Source organism: Gopherus flavomarginatus, chromosome 11 (assembly GCF_025201925.1).
Source record: "Gopherus flavomarginatus isolate rGopFla2 chromosome 11, rGopFla2.mat.asm, whole genome shotgun sequence".
In the NCBI taxonomy this organism is placed as follows: domain Eukaryota; kingdom Metazoa; phylum Chordata; order Testudines; family Testudinidae; genus Gopherus; species Gopherus flavomarginatus.
In genome coordinates this window covers 38987416-39004141 of record NC_066627.1, presented here as the reverse complement: position 1 = coordinate 39004141, position 16726 = coordinate 38987416, and the positions used below count along the sequence as shown (strand labels likewise).

The 16726-nt window shown below is 40.2% G+C and overlaps 1 long non-coding RNA gene across 4 annotated transcripts in view; it reads right to left on the bottom strand.

Moving 5' to 3' along the window:
• Window positions 1-16726, bottom strand: part of LOC127031455 (uncharacterized) — a 65407-nt gene that overhangs the window by 30477 nt on the left and 18204 nt on the right. The window lies entirely within an intron of this gene.

The window sequence follows — 16726 nt, the reverse complement described above, 5'->3', positions numbered from 1 at the left end:
TGATTTGGGATCCTCAAGTGAAAGGCACTTCCAAAAAAGAAAAAAACAAAAAAAACAAACAAACAAAAAAAAAGGACAAAGCTATTAAGAATCTGATTTCAGACAGGCTCCAATAATGTTAGCTGGGTGTGCGGCAAAGGCTGAGTCATGCTCAGCCTTCCATTATTACTCATATTGCATTTTCTCTTAGAAGTAAAAACATTAAGCTAGGAAACAGATCTGCTCCTTAAATCATAAAGCTTTCCCTTTGCATCCTTTCTCCCTGTCCTAAATGGCATCTATAAAACTCCAAGCATGCTGCTTGGAAGCTGATAATATAGTTTACCTCTTTAGGGCTGAATGTAGTACCACACTGAGACGACAAACAGATGTTCTTCCTGTCTCAAGGGTTATTACAGATCTCATAATGATACTTTTTGCAAAAGTCAAGTTTAAGCCTGATGTCCTTGTTGAAATACCCTCATGCAGTGCATGTTCCTGGTCCTTGTCTGAACTACAAACATAATATTAAACTGAACATATAACATTTAATGTCTTGCCTGAGGCAGCTTATATTTACTATTTGTTCTTTGCTTTCAAGCCATGCTGCCCTATAGTTTCTTTCCAGTCACTGATCTTAGGACTCATGAATGTACATTTTAGGCTTCTTTATTAAAACCAAAGTTGACTTGAAAGGCCATATGAGAGATACCAATCATCCTAACAAAAATCCGTATGCTAGAGCATCCATGTCTTCTTATATCCCATATGTCTTAAACATAGGGAATTTATGCAGTAAAAATTATTTAAGCATCCAAATAATCCAGTTTCCTTTTTAATTATTATAAAATCATTATTCAAATCAACATAGGTGTCTCAGTGAAAGGAAACTGTGCAGTGAGGAGATAAACCAAACAAGAAAACTTTCCAGGTCTAGAAAAAGAAGAACCTAAGGAGATCATTTCTAATTGCGCAGTGTTGCAAGTGTTTTATGTATTGAGGGACACATGATGCTCTCAGTAAGAAGTGGACTGCGGAAGGAATCTTTTTCCTTCCCAGGATGCGGAGTGTGATAGAGCCACTCGATGACTGCTTTCATACCGAGTGAAACTATATAATCCAGTGTTTCTCAAACTGGGGTCACCACTTGCATAGGGAAAGCCCCTGGCAGGCTGGGCCAGTTTGTTTACCTGCCCCGTCCACAGGTCTGGCCAATCACGGCTCCCACTGGTCGCGGTTCGCTGCTCCAGGCCAATGGGAGCTGCTGGAAGTGGCACGGGCCGAGGGACTTACTGGCCACCACTGCCAGCAGCTCCCATTGGCCTGCAGTGGCGAACCACAGCCAGTGGGAGCCGCTATCGGCTGGACCTGTGGATGGGGCAGGTAAACAAACCGACCCGACCCACCAGGGGCTTTCCCTACACAAGCGGCGACCCCAGTTTGACACTGATATAATCTATGTGATATGATTTGGTTTCAGTCAGGCATCTGATGGATAAGTGTCCACAGAAGGAAAAAAACCACCACAACCACCACTACCTTTGGCACTGAGGAATTTGAAATGCAAAGGCTCAAATTATTAAACATGTGTGCACTCAGCAATTAGAGCTGGTCAAAACATGGGAAAGTTGGACATTTCTACCAAAAATGTTATCAACGTTCAAAAATTTGACCAGCCCTGCTAAATAATGTCCAGTGCAAGTGCATAAGCAGGGGATTTGCTCACACAGTCCTTCACATGCACAACCCCCGATGGCACATGCATGTTGGGAGTTTGCCGCATACACTTTTAAGACTTGGTCTAAAAATTATCATTCTGAAATTATGTGAGTAAGGTATGGCCAGGCCTTTGGGTATTTGCCTATACTAGCCCTTTTCTCTACAGTATGTTTTTTCAAACCGATTATTGATCATCGGTATGGAGTTTAGTAACGTTTGTTTCTTAAAATATATTTACCCCACATCTACTGCAAACCTTCCACACCACATTGGGGAATTATCAGTAACACCCAAATCAGTCTTTAGCTTTTGTCTTTGGGTTCCATGTATTGTCCAAACAACAAATAAACTCACAAAAAGCAAAACAAAACTTCCAGGGGCGGGTTCTATCCAGCCACAGCTCCCAGGACTTCCCACCTAGATTGTCCCTTCTCCAAAGACTACTGAAGAAACCTGCTCCCTTCCTTCAACTTCTCTCTGCAGTTTCCCCCCTTTCCTGCAGCTTGTTATAAGGAACATCTGTCCCTTGGCCGCTTCCAAGTTGTGAACAGGGCTGACCAGCTCCAGGTCTTTGGTCCTTAAAGGGACAGGCCTCCCTGTTACACCCCAGATACATAAATAGTGGGAGGATCATGTGGCCCCATTTAAATTCTGCATCTCTTAGACCAGTCCCTCAGCTGGTTTAAATTGGTGTAGCTGCACTAATTTAAGTGGAATTATACAGCTGAGGATCCCGCTCCACCAGCATTTGTGTGTTAGAGTTTCTTATGCTTCACGTTCTGAATCACTGAACAAAAATCCCCATGATAAATTAGTATTAGTATTCAGAGACTCTTTGAGATCAGTTTTTGTAGGAAAACACTTCTCTGATTTATGTCTAATTAACAACACATTTCACAAGGATAAAACAATGTTAAGAAGCCCAAGCAACTAAAATCTGTTGGGGAACTCTCTGGCTACTTTATACCCAATGTAATATAAGCAAGAAAAATGGGGCAGGTTGTAATTATGCAAGGAGATGGTGCAAGTTATCACTTTCCTTCACACAGCTGCACTGGAGATGGCCACAGTGCAGCTGGGGAGCCCAGGTCCAGTTCCCTGTTTGTACTTCCGTGAGCACTAGTTGCCAAAATGGTCTCAGTGTGACGTTGAAGCCATGGTCCTGCCCTCCATACTCATCAGTTCAGCTAGCCAGTGCAGAGTGGAGTGTATACTGTATCCTTGCTCAAGATGGCAGAGCTACTTTTCCACAGAGCACTCTCCCCTGGGAGCCTACGTGAATAATACTGTCTGAACCAGAACTTCCAGAAGTCCCCCAATATGTCTAATCACATATCTTTCCTGCTAACTCCTCCCATACTGTACACATTACAGAGCTAGCCCCCTTACCTCCCAGGGGCCTGATTTAAAAATAAATATGTTCACGACAGATTTGCAGACTATGTAATAGCATGCACAATTAATAGGGAATACTTCATGTGCAACTGCTCAATTTGTGTGCATAATTTAGGAAAGAAAATGCATTCGCATTTTTCACACCTAAATTCTAGCCTGTGTGCTACTTAGGAGGCTACATTTTTCACAGACTACCTCCCCTCTTTCACAACGCCTGGGAGACACTCTGTTGCTAATGAAAATAATTTATTTGTGGATATCATTAGTAGAGTGAAATCCCCCAAGTACGTTTCTGGCCTACAGAAATGCATCTGAAAACTGGGCACAGTAGTATTACTTACAATATTTCCCCCCTGTCATGTCATATTCATTCTTTCTACAGCTTTTGGACATGGTCGTTAGTATTTTTCAGTGTCTAACTAGGTGAAAAATTACTCAGCTAGAAAGGTCTTTCATCCAAAATTAACTACTTGCGTAAATATAAATGCAAAAAACAACAACAAAAAACACTACTAAACTGTATTGAACATGCAGAACAGAAGTAGACACAGCACATATTTACGTGTATATAACAACAATGGATAAGCCAAAAGAGCAAAACAGCAAACATGGAGAGAAGACTTAGGCAGGAGTTTGTTGTTTATTTCATGTCAACATAGACAATCCTCAGGAAGATGGTGAATTTTGAGCCTACGCGGGGCGTTAAGTGTGCAAGAGTTGGCTGGGAACACCACCTGCTCACAGGCGGATATTATTTTGAATAGCTCTAGTGAACAACAGAATAATATTAGATGTATATATTATCCCCTTGATACTGTTGTGGTTCCATTAGCTCAAAATAATATTTTACTAGCCATCTAACCATATGTCTTTTCTGAAAATAAAGAAATAATTCACGTGGAGTTTGTTTCTAAGCTTATCATCTCTTCCCTTTTCACCATTTTTTTCTTGCCATATCCTCTCTTACTATCAAATACTCATTGACACTCAGATCCTCAAAAATATTGAGGCTCCTATCATCCATTGAAATCAATGGAAGTTAGGAATTTACATACCTTTGAGGATCTGGACCTGAGTCCCTGTATTTCTGATCATGACTCTCGGGCATTTTGAATGAATCAACTTGCAATCTTGTCACTTCGACAAAATGAGTTAGAAGTAATACCAGGTATTACACTTACTTTGAGCTCTTTCCCTACCACCGTTTGTGTTTTTACAGTCACAATTTCCTATATCTTTAAATGTTTCTCCTCCTCTTAATGTGGTATAAACCACACAGATGGGGGAAACAGACTAACTGACCTGACCACAGAGAGAAAACAGCTGTTCATCAAGTACAGTGAAATGGACCAATGGAAATAAAAAGAAATATTTATTTCACCAGTCCTTTTCTGTTAACATCTAAAATGACTGCATTTGTAATGAAGAAGTAAAAATTTTAGACAGAAGTAGGATCTTAAAGTTGACAGTGTTTCTACAATTCCACTCAGTTTGTTTCAGGCTTGATATATATTTCGAACTTGTGCTTCTTAAAACTGACATGTAGCTTCAACAGTTCATTGCATGTGAATTTTCCCAGCAACAGTTTATTCTTCCAGGTACAAACTCAACTAATAATGAAGAAAAACACAGTCAAAGTCAAAGGTAAACATAAAGGCCTGGAATATCATGAATGCCATAAGGGGCAGAACCTCACTCAGGTCTATTTTAATTGCTCATAAAGGAAAGTTAAATGATGTGATGGTGCATAGCAGATTTGTTCCCAATTAACACAAGCTGGTCAGAAAACAGACCTCACTCAACTATTAGCTCTTGATAGCCACATAAAATGCTAAACTAGAATTGAGAAAACCGTAAAAGAATTAAAAAAAAAGTGTCATTTAGTCACTGCAGACTTTTTTATTGTTTCATAAAAGAAATAAGAGCATACGGTATCTTGATTGCGAGCATATGGTTTAAATTGCAATTTTTTCATGTTATATGCCTTCATTCCTCAAATATGAGATGTTACTATATTCAGTTCAGTAACCTAGGAGACAATTGCTGGCTCTTCACTTTATTCTTCAATCTAGTATGTGAATTGCCAAAAAAAATTTAAAATGAGGTGAAATTAGATTTGAGAGCTCAAATTAGTAATTTAATGGTAAAAAATCTTTACAAAAACATTGTAAATAGTCAATTTTGTGATAATTGTGGTTCTTATGAATTGAGTCCACTAACCTTAAATCTATGCTAACAGTTTTGTGCTGAAATTTTCCTTATTTTTGAAAAACACATTTTGATTTCTTATTTGCACTTATGTGTCATGATTCATCCATTGTATATAACAGAGATGATTTCTCAAGGTTGTGGAATTTTTATTATGCAGAAATCAAGTGTAAAAAACTGATATATTATCAGCAGAACATATTGAGTGCCACTATAACCTACTTGATGAGTGTAGACCCAACGTGACGGTAACAAGAGAGCTAAATATGAAACTGATAACTATGTGTAGTCCTGGTTTCATGGTACAGGATTAGCTGATATTAGATTGTAAACTCTTTGGGGTGAGACTTGTCTGTTATTCTATCATTACACCTTGTCAGCATAATGGGCCCCATTGTTGATTGGCCCTGAGGCACTGCCAAAATGCATATAATAAATAATGAAACCAATTGCTCATGTGTATTCATATTATGATAAGGGGGACTTCTGTATATAATCCTTGCATTACATTATATAAAGTGTGCCTGTGAATGCATAAGCTTATCGGGGAAGAATGCATGTCTTCACTTGTTTATGAGAAGTGTAATTTGTAATGAAAGAGGTCCAGGAGCTCAAGAAATTAGGTTCCAAGGCTCAAGCAATTTTTTTACTTTCAGAACTGACATCGCAAGCCCAGAGGTGCTATGAACTGTCAATCCTTGAGCTCTGGAACAAATTAAGCAATGGAAATACCTAGAACACTTCTGAATGCTTGAAAATAATAATTGTGCGTACACCAAAAATAAAGACCATAAATGTAAATTCCCTCAAGACACATGGTTGTTTCTTTTTATGAACAATCAAGTGTATGTTGGCTGAAATGTATAAAGCTGTCTATGGAGTTTAGATACTCACATCCTAGAAAAATTAATGGGAAGTCAAAGATCCAATTAGATGGCTTTGCAAATTGAAGCCTTATGTATCATGAGAGGAATCACACTCATATGAGTTGACTGAATGCTCTTCCTCCAGTACTCACCTGTTGTCAGTGATTTTATTCATTCATAGAAAGGATGTTAATATTTTTATGCATCCAAACTGAATGATGAAATGATATTAATAGGTAAAGCAAATTCATTAGCATCATGAGAGAGTAATTATCAGTTCATCCACAGGTAGTTATGCAGCTAATGACCTGGAGATAGAAGTATAATTAAAGCCTTCATTCATGGGCTTCACTCCCTTTAATATCCTTCCCTGGCTCTTCATTTGTGTTCTATTCATTAAACTGTATGGACCATTAACTCATTAATAACTGCAGAATGCAAATGCACTGAGGTGGAGTGGATTTAATATATTCCCTTGGTTGTGAAATATGTTCCAGAACTGGGATGACAACATGTTTTACAATCAGTACTAGAGTGGTCTTGGCTGTGAAAGTCATTCAACAAAAGCAAAGCAATTCCAAAAATCATCAGAAGGTAGCAGGAATGAATGTCATTTCTTAAAACACTGAAACCCAGCAATAAGAAAAGAAAGAAAGAAAGGACTACAGCACCAAAGGATACATTCCAAATATGCCTTTTTATCATTTGGTTGAGATTAATTTAATAGGTTATTTTCTGAAAGAACCAACCTTATCATTTCCTCTATTGTATTTTCACTAATGTAACATAAAGAAAGCCAATATCTGTGTCTCACTGCTAGCTCTGCTAAGAAAATGGTCAAACAGAATTTTGACAAAAAATAAGAAAATATGTAGTGCAAAAACTTTTGAGAATTGTACTGCATTTTATGATCAACTTCACCATATACAATATGCCAATAGTTGTGCGTGCTGAGTCGGATAGTTCTACATCCACTCAGTGGTCTACTTCTCTTGCTCAGAGATCTGCTTCTTTCACTAGCCAACTAATTTCCTAGGAAAATACATCTCATGATACCTGATTCTGCAAGCCCAACATTGTGCTCCTATTGTGCTTCGTGAAAATTCTGTGAGATCAGGACATATAAAAGATGTCCCCTTATTTCATTTTTTTATTTCAAAGATGCTCAGTTTTGCATCACCTTTTTGTCTTGCTGTTAACCTCACTGAGATATAAATGAGATGCTTTGCAGTATGAGAGGAAAGACGATCTTGCAGTTAAGTTACTAGACTGGATTCAAAAAATTTGGCTTCAGTTCCTGACTTTACTACTCCCTGTGTGACCTTGGACAAGTCACTGAGGGCCAGATTTTCAAAAGTGCTCAGCACCCTGTAATACCCATGACGACACTCCAGGCCAGACTGTCAAATAAGATCAACTCCCAACATGCTCAGCCCTTTTAAAAACTTGGCCATTTATTCTGATGCCTAAACAGGAACAGAGCTTCTTTGAAAATCTGGCCCTTTACTTTCCAAGCTTCTGTTCCCCCATCTGCAAAATGAAATGATAAGAACTTCCTCTCACACTCTCTCTCATCTGTTAAGATTGCAAACTCTTCAGGGCAGGGACAGTCTCTCATTAGGGGTCTGGACAGTGCCTAATACAACGGGGCTTGCTCATATCTAGAGCTTCTGGGCACTATTGTAACACAAACAATAGATGAAAAAGTTGACAGTGATTATTATAGACAGTTTCTTCCCCACAGAGGTGGAATCAAAAGTAACAGGCAAAGAGTGCACATTTCCTTAATATTGTTATAATGATATTGTAGCTTCAGCACTTGTTTTTATGTGTTATGCCAATTCTGAGGTGAGCTATATGTTGCTGTTATAAGTAATCATTTTCTGGCAGCATTCCTGTCACACCAGTCTTTCTTAGGCAGCCAGACGGCTTTAAAATATGACTGCAGGTTTACAATTATCATGGCAAAAAAGTTAATTAACAGGACACTTAATCACATTTTTGAGCACTAATACATCAAGTTTAGATGTCATCTTCATTAATATGCTCCAATATAAACATTTCTCAAGACGGTAAAAGTGCTGTGAATAGACTTGTGAAGAAGAGATGATTTTTCTCGCTGAACAGCCCGCGTGTGATTAAGTGTTCAGTCTCTGGTAACAAATGAATGCAACAACCTTTAAATCCTTTCCATATAGACAAATTCATGTATTTTTCATAATAATATTGCTAGAACTCTAGACGGGCCAGTGGATCTTAGTGACTTGCTCAGTGTCCATCAGATTTATAACGTTACATTGCACAGGGAGACATGATGACAAGTTGATAAACAGGCTAAAATAATACAATTTACTCCACATCTTTTGTATGATCTCAGCATTCAGATCATTCCAAAAACTTACCTTGGGAAAAACCATGCTATGGCTCCTAAGTACTGGTATTGGGTACATCGAGTCCTGGTGCCTCATCATGCTTCATACTCATTAGCAATATGCATGGCAGAATTTCATCATTCTTTACTGAATGATAAAAGTCCTACTTCTTATTCCAGCAGTGCTGACATTTAAATTTGATGTCAGTCGTATAGTCTCATCCTAATTTCAAAATCTCTTGTGCTTATAATATCTGTGCCTTAATTGCACATTTAATCATAAGCATTACAGAATCTCTCTGGCAAATCAGAAAGAAAAATTGCTGTGTATGCAGGTATTGGAAATCAAATAGGAAATACAAAGGAAGTCGTCATGATCTATTTTACTGAAAATTCATAAACGTTAAATTGCAACCAATCCGCAAAATTTAGTGAATCAATTTACCCTAATAGTACTCTTATGTCACTGAATATTTTGGATTTACTTTATTATCCATAATATCGAAAAGATATAATGTTAAGTAGAATCCTAAAGCCACCTTTGCACTAGGGCTTTTCAATGTACCTGCAATTAAATTAAATTCAAATAAAAGCATGTGGCCATTTGGTTCCAAAGTTCTCCTCCAAAGAGCAGATATAGCAACATTTTAAAATCAACCCTGAACAAGAGACAGATTTTAACACAATGCTTAAAATCCTCAGATCTTCCAGTCTTCAGAGCCTAACACTCCTAAATCAGCACTGAGCTTACAGTGTGTCTACTGGATTAAATACAGGAATGTTATAGCAACTGTAAGAGTAAATTGAAAGTTAAGCAGATCCTAGAAATGCAATGTTAATATTGAAATGTGTTGATTAAATCATTCCCGGGAGGCAAAGCAGCACTTTAAATATTAGTATATGCATCTCATGCATGGCAACAACCTTGTCACGAGACACAAAGCCAAAAGGAGCCAGTGTGGTCTTGGGACCTAGTACAAAGTCCACTGAAGTCAATGGAAGTCTTTCATTTCATAATGAAATAGATGACAGTCAAAGACTAAGCTTTTGGGGGCATGGATTCTCTTTTTATTAGATGCATGCAAAAGGCCTAACACAATGGGGCCCTGTTTGCTAATTATGGCCTCTAAGTGCTACCACCAAAATAATCAATAATCATAATTCAAACTGATCAAAAATAAGTAATATTTTGGATAAAATTTTATCTTTTCTTGAAAATTTGGTTGAAATTTCTAATTTTGATATTTATTTATTTTTTGACAAAGAAGATATAAAATAGTGATTTGGGGGTTGACCAAAGATGGGAGGAAAATGGCTTACGTCCAGGGGTGGCTCTAGGTATTTTGCCGCCCCAAGCCTGGCAGGCAGGCTGCCTTCGGCGGCTTTCCTGTGGGAGGTCCCCTGTCCCACGGATTTAGTGGCATGCCTGCGGGAGGTCCGCCGAAGCCGCGTGACCAGTGGACCCTCCGCAGGCATGCCGCCAAAGGCAATCTGCCTGCCACCCTTGTGGCGACCGGCAGAGCGCCCCCCATGGCTTGCTGCCCCAGGCACGTGCTTGGCGTGCTGGTGCCTGGAGCCGTCCCTGCTTACACCATTTTAAATTCTTGACACAGGGCAAAAGATTTGCTTTATATGGCCATTTACAGTTAACCATTATAGCCCAGTATTAGAAAATAAATGGTGATCCAACTTCTTTTAGTTTAACCATCATCACCACCAAACCAGTATACATGTAAAAAAAAATCAGAAAACTAAAATTAGCAGCAGTTCCTCAGTTAATTCCAAACATGGAATTGACTCAGAAGTATGTAAATTGTCGTTCATGCTTTTGGATGGGCAACAAATGCCATTGATCTTCTGACATTTAGTATTTCAGTAAGATTACGAATATTTCCATCCTAGACTGCTGTGTGACATCATACCAGTGAAAAGCTGTCGTGGAGCTAACAGTCCTGAGCAATGCGTTATCGCAATGCACTTTCTTTTAAATGAGATACTTTTAATGAGTCTCTGCTTGTTCAGTCTCCAAACATAATAGTCGATTGAAAGAAATCTTTTCTTATTTCGTAAACATTGCATTGTTTCTCTCTTGCTGCAGTGGCCCAATCCACGTGACAAATGTGTTTGTAGGTCTGCTTAGGAGACTCTCCCACAGCAACTAATCTCTGATCATCGTTCTGGTCCCTATTCCTTCTGCCAGACCAATCTCTTTCTTCTTCAGGCTCCCACTTGGTTTTCTTGCTTGCCTAAACTACCTCTTAGGCCTGGTCTACACCTAAAAATTAGATTAGGTATATTGCACAGGGCTGTGAAAAAAATTGCAGTCTGTGCAATGTAGTTAGCTCAACCTAGCCCCCACAGTAGACACAGTTGGAAGAATTCTTCTGGTCGACCTAGCTACTACCTCTCAGAAACAGGGCTGGCTCCAGGCACCAGCATCCTAAGCAGGTGCTTGGGGTGGCAATCTGCAAGGGGCGGCAGTCCGTGTGTTTTTGCCCCCAAGCAGCGCAGCAAATTGCGCGTATCTGTGGTGGCTGCAATTCGGCAGGAGCTTCTATGTTCAGCTGTCCGCAGCGGCGCAGCTTCTGTCTTCCGGCTGAAGACAGATGCTGTCGCTGAACTGCCGCCGCCGCAGAAACATGCGAGCCGCCCTAACAGCACATGGACTGCTCCCGCCATCCGTGGCGGCAATTAGACGCGCTGCTTGGGGCAGCAAAAACAGTAAAGCCGGCCCTGCTCAGAAAGATGGATTAATTACATCAATGGGAAAAACCCTGCCCTCAATGTAAGGAGCATCTACACTAAAGCTGCAGTGCCATAGCTGTGCTGTTGTAGCATAAATATACCTTTAGTTATTCCAGGGTCATCTGAACATACAACTCCTCTGCATACCTTGACGGTTTTCGGAGTATCCAGGACTGTGAGTTATCTTGTCACCCCCTGCTTCCAGCATGAGAGAACTTTGGTCGTGGTAAACGTGTGTTGGCTTCCTAACACCATCAGCCTTTCAGATACCCACTCTCCTCTGGGTTATACCAGCCTTGCCTTTGCCTGACAACTTAACAAGAGCTAAGAGTTAACTTCCTTGAAGAGTTCCCCTGTGATATCCAGCTCCTGACACTGGCTACTCACAAAAATCACAGACCCTTTGCCCCCAAAAGAGCAGTGTACCTCAGTTTAAAATCACTGCGTCAGTATAACACACAGCACTTGTAATGAAACAAAAGAAAAGAAAACAGAGTTTCCACTAGAAACAAGAGTGGTAGAAACAAATGGTTACAATACAAAACAAAATAAAAAATGCAAACTAGGGCCTACACTTATTAATAGTTACCTTTCCTAGCTTATAAAGTAGGTTTCCCCCCAATGTTCAGACTGTTGCAGAGCTGGCTGGCTTCACAGGAGACAGGATCCAATATTTCATGAAAAACACCCCTGCCCAACAAGATGTCCCATCAGTGAAAGGATCCAGATCCATTCCGTGTTATACTGAAAAGGGTCATTTGTCTTTATTCAGAGATAGGGCAATTCCCCATCTATGGTAATGTTCTTTTTTTTAAAATCTCCAAGTAGTCTTGATTGTTTGCAGTTGTTTTGGATGGTTTTTCATTGACTGTTCTGTGATGGGGCAATAGTAGACAACCGAACCTTGCATTACGCCACTGACTGACCAGGAAGGGGTGGCAATTTCATCCTGCATGAACAGGGCCGGCGCTTCCATTTAAGCGACCGAGGCAGTCGTCTAAGGCGCCAGGATTTGGGAGGGTGGCAGACTGCTCCGGTGGACCTCCCGCAGGCATTCCTGCGGACAGTCCGCTGGTCCCACGGCTCCGCTGGAGCATCCGCAGGCAGGCCTGCAGCAGGTCCACCGGAGCCGCGGGACCAGCGGACCATCCGCAGAAATGCCTGCAGGAGGTCCACCGGAGCCGCGGCCCTGCGCTTAGGGCGCCAAAAACCCTGGCGCTGCTCCTGTGCATGAATAGGCCATCGCCGAATAGTATCAGTCCTTGGTGACACCTTTTAACTTTAAGACCATAAGGGCATAAACTTCAATATAGTTACATTATTCCTTAAATATCACCCACACATTACATCGTGATTATGAACATCAGTAAGTTGAAAGCTTTCAATAGAGCCCTTACATGTGACCCTTTATGGACAAATACCCTGTAAGCAAAACATTTGATGTACTGAATTCGTGAAGTCTGGGACAAGAGTTGCTTGCAAAGAACAGGGGACCCTGTGCCAAGGGCCTATGTGTTACACATATCAGTACCAGTCAGTTCATTTTTTTTTAATCACTTTTCTTATTCACATCAGCCAGACAAGCTCTGTTTAAGAGTGAAAGACATTCACAGTTGCTCAGAGGAGAGACACATGGTGATTTCTTCCTTAAGAATTCCCATTATTGCTGCCAGTGAACTGGGCCAGTTTGTTAGGAAAATATAAATCTGAGACCACACAACGTTATTTTCACAGCGTCGCCATCCTGGTTTTGGTTTCTCTTTTACATTGATATCTTCCAGACCATTTTCTCCACACTATTCATTGACATGGTGAATGTGGATGATAGTTTTCATCTTGGCATTTGTCTGATTTAGTGTTGCATAAAGAGGGCTGATTCTAGATACATCCTTTATTTCCACGCTTTATTGATGACCCTTCATAAATCACTCTGGGCCCGGCTTTGCTTTGACAGTCATGAGTTATGAAGTCATCAATAACTTGTGGAAATAAATCAGGTAGCCAGTGTTAGCCCATTGTACATTCACTATTTATGCAACAGTGTTTGGAGATAAATACCCAGATAAACCATGTCATGTACACAAAGACAACTGAGTCTTGAGATACTGTGCTCTGGATGTGAATATATTTTAGATAATATCTATTTTTTCCCCACAAAAGTGTCTTTAAGGTCAGTGAAGGGGCTGAGTCAATAGAACAATAGATTAATTCAATGTCAGTGGAGCTGTTAAAGCACTAGACATCTGATTTTCAGAGGTGATTAACGCCTGCGGCTCTCATAGACATCAATGGGAGTTGAGGATACTCTACTTCTCTGAAAATCAAGCCCTAAGGCACAGGTTTTTTTCCTCTGTGTTTGTATAGCACCAAGTGCAACAGCATCCTGGGCCATGAGTGGAGCTCCTAGGTACTACCACAATGGTAGGGCAATGGGATGAGAGATCCAGTATTGCTTTCAGGGGACCCTTGCTCAGGCATCCAGAGGAAGTCTGCTGCTCCCTTTTATCTCTTGCTCCCTCCTCACCACCACCTAAGGCTGGGAGGTTCTCCCTCTTGGCTTCACACTTCAGCCAGTGGAGGGCAGTATACAGATAACTTCAGGCAAGATTATTAACCTTTTCCTGTCCTAGCCCAGGATAGGCTTTGCCTACCTCATCAGAACAAACCAGCAGGTTTTCTTTAGACTAGTTTTAATGGTTTGAAGCTTGCCTATATTTATTCTTCTCAGGCCTGATCCCCAGAGGTACTCTGCATGCATAACTTGCAAAAGCTCATCAGTTCTCGCTCTAGAATGAAATGGGTCCCCATTCACTACTGAACTGACTTCAACGTTCTGGTATTCATTTGTAAAGTTCTAAGTAGCATATGACCATGCTCCCTCACAGACCACCTCTCCTGAAACCCACTACAGCAGCCACACCACAGCAGCTGCAATTGTCCAGCATGCTACATTTTTAAAAGCCTTTATATAGATTTGATATAGAGCTCTGTAGACTTTGGTATCCAAAATGATCAAGAATAATTCTATCTTCCTCAATTCAGTTTGCATTCTCTGGCCTGCCTCTTTGCCCCAGCATTCCCCAAAGAACTAAGGAAGGAGGAAACCCTATAGAACATTCAAAGATCAAAGCCTCTGATTAAGTCAAGAGAAGGATGGAGAACTGGCTGTCCTTCTGGATACCTCTATTTGTTTGATCTTTGCAGAAATTTCAATGACAGGCCTACTATAAATGCCTAAAGAGATTGAACATTAGTTCTCACCTTGAAAATAAATATGTTTCATTTGAAAAATGTAATATAAGCAAACAGGATTACATGCTTGTTTTCAGTATTAACAGGAGTACGCTCTGAAAAATAGTTGATGCTCTGTACCCATCTCTCAATATATCATACAATCAAATTTCCCTTTAAATCTCACCAAATGAACTCCCAAAGTCATTGAAGAGATAATAAAATAGGTTACAACACTCATCTGGTATACAGCTAAATGTCTTTCATATATCTTTAAGTGGTTATTAATCTCTGAATTAGTTTAGAATACATTAACCTTCAAGGTAAATTAGATCAATCAAGAAAATGACTCACAAGACTAGGTCTATCTTTTTTTGCTCAGATTCAGAGTATGTGCCAAGAATGTAGCACCGGGGGATAGAGGGAGGGGAGGGCAAAAAACGCTTCAGATGTAGCATTTGTGTGTGTATGTGACATCATTTATCATGGAAAGGATCTGGACATTCATCTTCTCATTCCTGTTTCTCTGCACATAAAATTGTTCCTCAAGACAGGAAGAATGAATGATTGGATGAAACAAAATGTTTACCATTCTGCTAAAATGGGAATTGTGCTGTGAATGCAGGATGACATGAAGTCTGTGAAAATTAGGTATAATCATATTCTAAGGTCAATTTGTTTTCCACTCTGGGATTATTTTTAGCCTTGTTTACTTTAACTGTGTGGATGGCTGAAAGCCTGTTCTGGTCTATTTTGCAAAAAGCACATACAATACAGTCATTCCTCCCACGTACTGCTGCAACATCATTTTCATTTTTCTACTTTTTCCTTTCAAAACAATAAAACTAACAGGCTCCTGGAAGAGAAGCATCACTACTGCTTCTGTTCATTGTGCCATGGCCGGTAGCATTCAAAAAATATCCACAGCATTCAAAGCGTTTTGCTACTGATCATTTTCTAAAAACATTCTAAGAAAATTAATGGTGCAATCGCAGGAACAGTATAATTTCCACATAGAGCACCTAGTGAGGTCAAGCGTTCATAATAAGAATGACTATGTGTAAACTCTTTGGCACAGGGGCTGTCTCACTATGTTTGTATAACCCCTACCACGGTGCGGGCCCCGATCTGTGTATACATGTAAACATGCGCCCACACAGTTATCTTTAGCCATGCAAGCTGGATATGTTTCAACATACAAATGGAGTTTTATTTGTCTCTGATGAGCATGGCAAAATTGCAGACCCTTTTAACTATAAGCCATTTGACCAGCAAATTTCAGCCATCTTTATGGCTGCCACTTACTAAGCTACAGCTGATGGCTTTCTTCCATACCTAGACTGTCTTTACAGGCTTTCTTGCCTTTCCTCAGTGAAAAGACTTAACTTGTTCACTGATCAACTAGATGCCAGGTACTTACACTCTAAAGCACTCTCCAAGGGCTTGTCTTCATTAGACATTTCTACCTCGAATTAATTATTGCTAATTAAGTGAAGGTATTTAAAATATTTTTAAAAGCCAGGATGGATGTTTCCCATATGTTTGATTCTGGCTATTAAGCACAAACATTAAGTCCTTTCCTGGTCATGAACTAAGGGCCTGATTTTGCCATCCTTAGTCTCAAAGAATAGTACCTTGTGCTGCAAGTAGCCTCATCCAACTCAATGCCACTTAAACCCCTCCAGCACACCTTGAAATGTCTACTATACCAGGAGGGTCGGGTGTAGTTGGAGTAGAGCTGATAATGCCAGCCCTATGTTAGATGAAGACTCCCCTATGCTTGAGGCAGTTTTATGTCCCTCTTGTGCCACTGAAGCAGCACAAAGGAGAAATCAGAGGAACTGGAGATCTGGCCCAAAGCATTGAGAAAGGATAACAGTCACTGTGGACATCATCACCAACCTACCTGTCACTCAGGCTTGTAATCTGAGTATCATCTTTGATTTGGACCTCTCTCTAGGTCCTCACATCCAGGTTATATCAAAATCTTCCCAATTCTTTCTGAATCACATCCCTAAAATGTGGCCATTATTATTTATCTGCATAAAGAAAACTCTTCTCCAAGCTCCTATCATCTCATCTCGATCACTGCAATATCCTTCTCTGACCTTGACAAATGCAATCTTGTCCTGCTCACATCCATTCAGAATGCTTCTGCAAAGATCATTTCCCAAGCCTGTCTCTTTGACTATATTGCCCCTGTCTTTTGCAT